An 8963-nucleotide genomic window follows, 5' to 3' on the forward strand; every position below is an offset into this window, starting at 1 on the left:
GTTTGGTTGGTTGGTTTTTTTATATTCTATTCAGGAAGCATTTTATTGTTGCTCCAAGTTAAAGAATCTCCACCAACCGAAAAATCAACACTTTCAGAAACCCTTCCGCATAACCTTGCTCAGCTTCTGAATCTTGGTTTTCGCAAACATATCGACGTATTTCTCCCCAATGTGGACAATCATCCTGCCCATGATGGACGGGTCAATCTTAACTTCCAATTTTGATATTTGGCTTTTACTTAGGAAGCTGTTCAGGACCGTTTTTAGTTCAGAAAGAGTGGCGTCATCTAAAGGAGACACAGTGGTCACTGTGCATGGCACCTCCCCACTGTGGACACTTATCATGGTTGAGAAGGCCGAGATGAGGGCAGGCGTGCTGGTCAGATGGCCGTTTTCAGCAAGCAAGTTGACGAGGTTGGACGTGAGGGGAGAAAACTTCTCTTTTGCAGTCATGTCATTCAGGCTCTTCACCTTCATAATTGAAGCAGCCATTTTTGGATCCTTCAAGATTTGTGCTACTCTCAATTCCTTTTCTACCTGTTCCAGTTTATTCTGTTTAGATGCCGCAGAATACAGAGCAGTGGCATAGCGACCTTCGATACCATACACCTGAACAGGCGGCCGCACCAGCTTGGCAAACGGCCTGGCCACAGATGTACCGAAGCATGGCACTTGCCGGGAGAGCCCGGATACCGCTGGGGAGGCCATCTTCTCCTGGGCGGCTGTCTGTTTGTTTTTTTAAAGATTTTATTTATTTATTTTTAGAGAGAGGAGAAGGGAGGGAGGGAGAGAGGGAGAGAAACATTGATGTGCACAAGATACATTGATCTATGGCCTTTTGCACGCCCCCAACTGGGGACCCGGCCTGCAACCCAGAGCCTCTCTTGAGGTTGCAGTCAAAATGTCAGCTAGATATTGAATAAAAGTGAAAGACCACATATTGTATTATTCCATTTAGTTTGTTTCCATTATAGTTTAGAAAACTTAGATTAAGTTTTCTGAAAAGCAAGTCTATTGACACAGAAAACAGATTAGTGATTGCCTGGAGCTGTGGTGGAATGAGAAGTAACTGCTAGTGGGTATGGAGTTTCTTTGGGCACACTGGAGATATTCTAAAGTCAGATTGTGGTCATGGCTTCACACTCTGTAAATTTACTAGAAATTGTTGAATCGAACTTAGAGAGTTTTATAATAAGTAAATTGTAACCTCAATAAAGATATCTAAAAAGAGAAATGTCAGCCAGGACTACAGTCATCCGAAGGCTTGACTGGGACTAAAAAGACATGCTTCCAAGATGGCACACTCTCATGGCTGGCAAGTTGATCCTGGTATTTGGCTGGAGGTCTCAGTTTGTCACTTTGTGGTCCTCTCCATAGAGCTGCACAAGTGTCCTCAAGACATAACAGCTGGCTTCCCTGAGAGCAAGTGATCCAAGAGAGAGACCCAGGTGGAAGCTGCCATGTCTTTTATAACCCAGCTTCAGAATTCACACACCATCACTTCCACCGTATTTCGTTCGAGGCACAGGCCAGCCATAATTTAGTGTGGGAGACTATTTCCCAAGAGAGTGAATACCAGGAAATGACATTACTGGAGGCTGTCTTGGATGCCGAGTAGCATACCACAGAACTCAAGGATTGTATCTTCAAGTGTCAAGGGGGACCATTTGGGTCATTCTTATTCTTACCTACAGAAGAAATTAGAATTTCTATTCATAAATCTAGAGTTCCACATATGCTGTTCTTTGAGGTTTCTGTTGTTACCAGTTCTTCATTGTTAAACTCTCTCTCTGTTTTAAACATTGAACTTCCCAAGTGAGTCCATTTGTTTGTTTGATCAGTCTAATACCCATATTTTTAAAATATTTCTCCTAGTTGCAGAGAACTTAGTTTTATACAGATATCTAACGATTTAAGCTGCTATTCTTGTCAGTGGACAGCAATGAAAGCCCTGACTCCCTATTATCAGTTCATTTTGCAAAGTCTATTACACTAAGCCTGAAATTGATGTTAATAGCAATGCCTTCATTGCTTTTGAGTCATAAGAAATGGCCCTATTTCATTTATATATTGCTATGTAACAAACCACTCTGAAACTTAGTGACTTAAAAGAACAATAATCTATTATTTCTTTTGCTCTGTGGGTTGGGTAGGAAGTTCTTCTGCTTTTACTTGGGCTCACTCATGCAGCTGCATTCATCTGCAGCCAGTACCTGGGATAGAAGGTCCAAGATGGGCTCATGGCTGGCAGTTGATGCTTGCTGGGATGCCTTACTTCCTCACCCTATAGAATCCCATCCTCGATAAGCCTAGATTGACTTTCAAAGCAGTCTCAGGCTCAGTCTTAAAGGTTATACGCAGAATCACTTCTATGTCATGCCTTGGTCAAAACAAGTCACAGGGTCTGCAAAGATTCAAGGCCTAGGGGAACAAATTCCATCTTTCAATGGGAGGAACAGAAAAGTCACATTGCAAAGAGATATAGGAGAAATCCTCATAGTCATCTTTTTTTTAATTATTTGTTTGTTTGTTTATTTATTTTATTTTTAGAGAGAGGGGAAAGGAAAAAGAGAGGGAGAGAAACATCACTGTGTGGTTGCCTCTCACTTGCGCCCCCAACTGGGGACCTGACGTGCAACTTAGTCATGTGCCCTGACTAGAAATTAAACCAGCAACACTTGGCTTGCAGGCCGACGCGCAATCGACTGAGCCACAGCAGCCAGGGCCATAGTCATCTTTGTAAATAGCCTTTATCACAGACTCAGACTCTACCTCTGATCATCACTATGGCCTCTGATTTATTATTTTTGCTTTGCTTTAATTAAGAATACCACTTATAGGATGAAAAGTTTATATATTTTCTGTGATGCCTTGCTCTTGTAGAGGCAACATCAAATTACTGTCTTCCTGGTGACTATACCTCAGAATCTCAGTTATTTAACTCACCCCTTAATTAAGCTTTTGGTTTTTTGCCTCCAATATGGATGCAGGGAAATTTTAAAATAGTTTTGCAGGGGAAGGGGACAGGAATGAATCTTTATGAACCTTATAAGCAGATGAAGAAAGTGCATTTTTATCTAGTTGGATTCTTTTGTTGTTAGGTTCTGAGAATGTTACAGAACCCCTGGGCTGCTCCAATTGAAAACAAACCCACGGGCTCTTTAATTAGGGGTCCGATTGCCCGCCACCAAAATTACAACTCTGAATATTATATTTGAGTGAAAAGAAAAATTGTTTATTTAACAGTTACACATATCCTTGCCTCCCCTCTACCAAACCTAATCAGTTTTAGGGGGGTGGTCAGAAACACCGTTTCCCTACTTCCTAGGCACAGTTCAACTTTACCAGCAGCTGCCAATCACTCAATCTGATTGGCGAGGTCCTTTCTGTGCTGTGGTGTCTTCCAGCTCTCAATGCAGGACCGCCTGGATTCTCAGCCTCCTTGCAAACTGTCTTCTTTCTGTAAACCGCGTGGATCTCCTCTCCTTCTCCAGAGCACCTCTGTGAACACCCACCAGCGAGGGAGACAGCCCCAGAGCGTGACTCCCCCCCTAAAGTGTTCGCAGCTGCCTATATATCCCTGACTGCGTCCTCTGACGCAGTGGGTGTTGCCAATAGTTCTGACCATTCACAGAACCCCACGTAGGCTCTGTGTGCTTTCCATACCATCACCTGGTTCAAGACTCCTCCCATCCACCTGAGGCTTTGGATGCATTAAAGCGATTTACATAATGAAAGACACAGGCCATCAGCCTCAGGCATGTGGAGGCATTCTGAGAGCTGCTTCCTTCTCCCCAACCCCCAGCCACAAACTCCGGGGATTTTTGGACTCTCCTGTTTCTGTAACAAGAAGACTGATCATCTTAGAAGAATTGTAGCAAACGGTTCATATCTTTGCAGGCACTATTTATGATTGTGCTGTGAAAAAATAAGATGCTCTACAGATATAACTGATTTCTTTAAATATCAAAGTTTAGTAGTTTCATAAATCCACTTAAGTAAGAGCGTAAGTGGGAAGTAATTTGTTTAATACTTTATCATTTAAGCAATTGTCACGAAGAGTCGGCGGCGGCGGCAGCCGTCCGTCTCGAGAGACAATGGTGTAGCTTCTTAAGAGTCTATCTGCACCGCTGAGAATGGCTGTGCAGTCCGACTCGGGAGTGACACGGTATCTGTCTCCTCCCGTGTTGAATCGACATCTTGCGATGACTCTGGAGTGTCCTCTCCAGTGAAGCTGAAGCTACAGAGCCTGGGCAGGGTGATATGGAGGGTCTGCTGTTGCCCATGCAGCAGACCCCCCCCTCTCTTCGCAGCTGAAGGGTCCAAGGGAAAGACGGAGTCAATACAGCTTGGCTTCAGGTGCACCGCAGGAGTTGCCGGTGTTGACTACAACGTCAAACCGCCTTAGGGACTCCGGCTCCGGATTTTCTGTCAGGGTTTACTCCCTTAGCCTTTCGCCTGAAGAGGTATGCTGCAAGGCAGCGGAGGTTTTTTGGAATCAGAGTTTTCCTTCTCGAAGAGTAGACCAGGCATAATATGACCTGACTCCTGCTTCCCTTTTCCAACTGGATCTTTTGCTATTCCTAACCTTTAATATATGTTGCAACCACACTGAAGTACTAATAATTTCTTTGATCTTTCAAGCCTCTGGAAACCCACTACTTCCTGTCTAGAAAGTCCCTCACCACCATCACACCACCACCACCACACCCTTAAGAATTCAGTTCAGAAGCTCCCCTCCCTGAAGAGCTTTACCCGGTGTAAATTATGTTATACTGTACACTCCTGTAGGTATTCCTTTCCCCTTTTTGTCTAGAAAGCTGGGACTGTATCTTGATGACAATTGCTGATTGCCTTCTCCATTAGCTGTTTCCTCTAATTAAAATCTCCAGGTTTTTAGCTAGCAAATGAATGCCTGGAATAAAGACTACATTTCCCAGCCTACTATGTTGCTACTTGTGGTCGTTGATTAAGTTCTGGAAACTGAAATGGTAGCTGAAGATGAGCTGTACAGCAATTTCTGGTAATTTTATTTAAAAGGTGGCTATTGTACCCTTTATGCTGTTAATGAAAAGAACCTGACTCTGAAAATTTTAGAAAGAGTTATAAGCCAAGAGTAAAGCTTCAGGAAGCCTTGAAACAATGCTCCAAAACTGGAGTGCTTTGGAAAAGTGAGGAGCACTTCATAGACATGTAAGAGTGAAATGCTTGATCTCTCTGACTCCACCCTATTAGGGCCTGCTGTGCCCATGGCCTTCAGGTTGAGAGCCCTGCTTTAGATACGCTAATCATTAGAGGAATTCTGCTTGGGGCCTCAGATTTTACAAAAACCATCCCTCCCACTTTCCTTTCCCTTGTTGTAGAAGAAGCCTAAACTCTGTACTTAATATGAATTTGAGGATTAGGGCTCCCATCTTCTCGGTTGGCACCTCCTCCATCAATAAACATTTACTTACTCCAAGCTGATTCTGAGTTTGGGCCTTTTGAAGTGTCAGGCACACAGACTGTGGACTTGTAACAAACAGAGGGATAAGCAAAAAAAGTGGTCTGGCAGAAGTTTGAATTAGAGTACACACATATCAGTCATCAAATGGAAGAAATGTATAGAAAAGATAAGGCTAGGTCATTGTGCCCCCTGACATCAGAGAGTCTGGAGATAGGGTCTGGAAACAATTATACTGCTCTGAAACTCCTTGAGGTGAATTTATATCAGGATGTATTAGAGAGAACAGGTAGTTTTTTTGGTTGTTGTTGTTTTAAAGATTTTATTTCTTTATTTTTAGAGGGGAAGGGAGGGAGAAAGAGAGGGAGAGAAACATCAATGTGTGGTTGCCTCTCACACATCCCCCGGCTGGGGACCTGGGCCACAACCCAGGCAAGTACCTGACTGGGGATTGAACCAGCAACCCTTTGGTTCACAGGCTGGTGCTCAATCCACTGAGCCACACCAGCCAGGGCAGTACTGTTTTCTATTACCATGAATCTTTAGGGTAGGCCACTTGGAGCCTGCTTGTCCCATCTGACCCCAACTAAGGCTTGCAGCAGCAGTTGGATCAAGATTATACACAGAGGCCCTCAGTTGAATCAGGGCGAGTGGAGGACAGGCATACCTCGTTTTATGGAGCTTTATTTTATTGTGCTTCCCAGATGTTGCTTTTTTTTTTTTTTTTTTTTTCACAAATTGAAGGCAAGACACTCCACCAGCAACAAAAGTATGCGTCGTATGTATTGCAGTGGTCTGGAACCAAACCCACAATATCTCTGAGGTATGCCTTTGTTGTTCCTACCTTCAGCTTCCCGCATCTCAGCCTCATCTCAAACACCTCAACCAAATTGAAATTATATGGAAGAAAGGGGTAGAGATGAAGGATTATTCCAGACTCTACTACCTAGTCCTCTGGGTTCACAGCATTTATTTTCACTTTGTAATTCACTGTTCTGGTTTCATTCAAAGTGAAAATCCAAGTCTCCTGAGAAGGAATTTAAATATCTCATCCATTTGTCAAGAACCAAAGCATAATCCTAAAAGATTAGAGATACTTTTTTGTATTTCATCTTATCTAAGATGCCACTGATTGTAAGACTATCATTATTTTATAGACCACAAGGAAAGAACAAAAACTGTCAATTAAAATATGACATATTGCTTTCTTATTACTAGGAATATTTAAATCCACTGAAAAATCTTTTGATTTTTAACAAATTTCTCTCTCTTGGGCATACATGCCCCCTCCAAAAAAAAAAAAAAAAAAAAAGAAGAAAATATAAGCAAAATTAATGAGTGAGAATTTTCTAAAACTCACTTTTACTCATACTTCAATTCTTCTGAATCACTCTTTAACTTAGAATTGTTGGTTTTTCATTCTGTGTGCCATCAAAAGCACTAATGTTGCAGAATTTCTACCATAGTGTTTGTTTCATTATTGTCTCTGGGATTTTCTCTAAGCTTCTGATACCTATTCTAAAGAACTGATGCACATGCACAGGCAACAACTGTCATGATGGTTGCCTGAGCAACAGTGGTGAAGCAAAAGGAACCCAGGGCTCTGGTTCCTTCGTGTCAGTCCATTGACTGATGCTGAGTTAATTGGAGAAGTATCACCTGGGAAGCCTGTCAAAATCTCAGATTATGGTTTCTCCTCTTAGAGGTTCGGATTGAGCAGGCTGATGAAGGTTTTCCTTGGTGTTTCTAATGAACACAATTCCAAGTGGCAGACAAGTAACACAAAGATGAGTGAAACATGTTAGGTTCAAAACCTAGACCTACCTTTTGCCAATTACTTGATCTTGAGCAAATTAACCATGCCACACTCTAGTTTTCTCATCTGTGAAATGGCGGGTGGGGGTGGGGGTGATAGTTGCCCCTATCTAATAAGTTACATAAGAATTAAATAAATTAACACACTTGAAACACCTAGGACACTGCAAGCACAGAATAAGTGCTATGTTAACTGTTTCAGGTCAAATTTAATAATAATAACAAAACATGTATTAAATATCACCTAACCAATGCATCTGTATCACTAAAGAAACACTAGAAAGCTTAGTGAGAGTACTGGTGAAAGTAGTTAAATCTTCAGGGAATCAAAAGTTACACTTGGGTTTTTGACTGTGCAGGGTTAGCACCCCTAACCTCCACATTGTTTAAGGGTCAACTGCATATGATAAACGTCATTCTTTGTCACGACACATTTTTAGTAATACTTTAAAGGCCACAGAGTAGAGATGTATTATTATTTATTCTATTAATCCTCAGTAATTGGACATTTACATTCTTGTTTTTCTTGTTATAAAAAAATAAACATGATAAACAGCAGCATCAAATATTTGCATATCCGTGATTATTCAGGACATATTACAGAGTAGACTAGATACACAATTCAGTCTCCTGAAAATTTTTGCTTTACTTTACCTCCTCATTGAGATTTCATCTTTCCTCCTTGGCTCACATATACATGAGCAACTCTCTGAGTTAATCCTCCTGGTTCAACCCAAACTCCCAGAGTTTCCCCAGACACACAAACCCTTTGTCTACTCTATTCTATTCTGACTTTCTACATAGAATTAAACCAACAGGGACCAAAATTAAATTCTACCATCCACTCGGTGGCAGTATTTCCTTAATGTCGCGTAGACTATCAGGGAGGAAATAAGTACCTTCTGTTATTTCAAGAGTACTTTCCGTGTAAACTCAATCCCATAAAGTGATGTCCAATGTCACGTGAATGGAAAGAGGCAGGATTGTTTTGGCAGATACTTAGGAGGTCAGTACAGTGGTGTGGTAATTCTAGAACTTTTCTTTGAGGGTTGCTTCAACAAATAACTTCTTTTTAAAAGTTTATATTAATTTTTCTCACTAAAATATTAGGTTGTAGACGTTTTTTGAAATAGAGAAAAGAAGTCACATGTTTTTTATTTATATAACCTGTTAGCATATTATTATATTCGTTTCTGGCCCTTCTTTCTCCAAGTATATTTTTATAGTTGTAATCAAACTGTACATAAACTAACTTATATTTCCTCCTAGCATTAATCACATTGAAAATTAATATATTGAAATAAACTATATTACAATGTTAAGAATACTTATTTCTCGGAGAGGTAGTTACAGGTGATTATTCTAGATAAGGTGATTTTTCCCTCTTCTCAATCATCTTTCCTCCTTGGCTCACATATATATGATCCACTGTCTGAGTTAACCCTCCTGGTCCAAACCAAGCTCCCCAGAGTTTTCTCAGGCAAACACACTTAAGTGAGCTCCTTCACCTATCACAATCTGTAGTTATCTAGCTTATGTATTTTATTGCATTCATTCGGATCCTCTGAAAACGGACTCTAGTGTAGAGTTGTGTGCAGAAGGCTTACTGGGGACTATACAGAAGAAAAGAAGGCACCCGTCCTCCCTACATTTACTGGGTTGGTATTTGTGTCATCCCTAAAATAAAAGCATTATTCAGGCAGAA

The 8963-nt window shown here is 41.2% G+C and overlaps 1 pseudogene; it reads right to left on the reverse strand.

The window, feature by feature from the left end:
• Window positions 1-93: 93 nt before the first annotated feature.
• Window positions 94-708, reverse strand: LOC150016483 (ATP synthase peripheral stalk subunit OSCP, mitochondrial pseudogene; annotated as a pseudogene).
• Window positions 709-8963: the final 8255 nt, after the last annotated feature.

This window comes from Furipterus horrens, unplaced genomic scaffold, assembly GCF_987537825.1.
Source record: "Furipterus horrens unplaced genomic scaffold, mFurHor1.1.pri manual_scaffold_3, whole genome shotgun sequence".
Taxonomy (NCBI): domain Eukaryota; kingdom Metazoa; phylum Chordata; class Mammalia; order Chiroptera; family Furipteridae; genus Furipterus; species Furipterus horrens.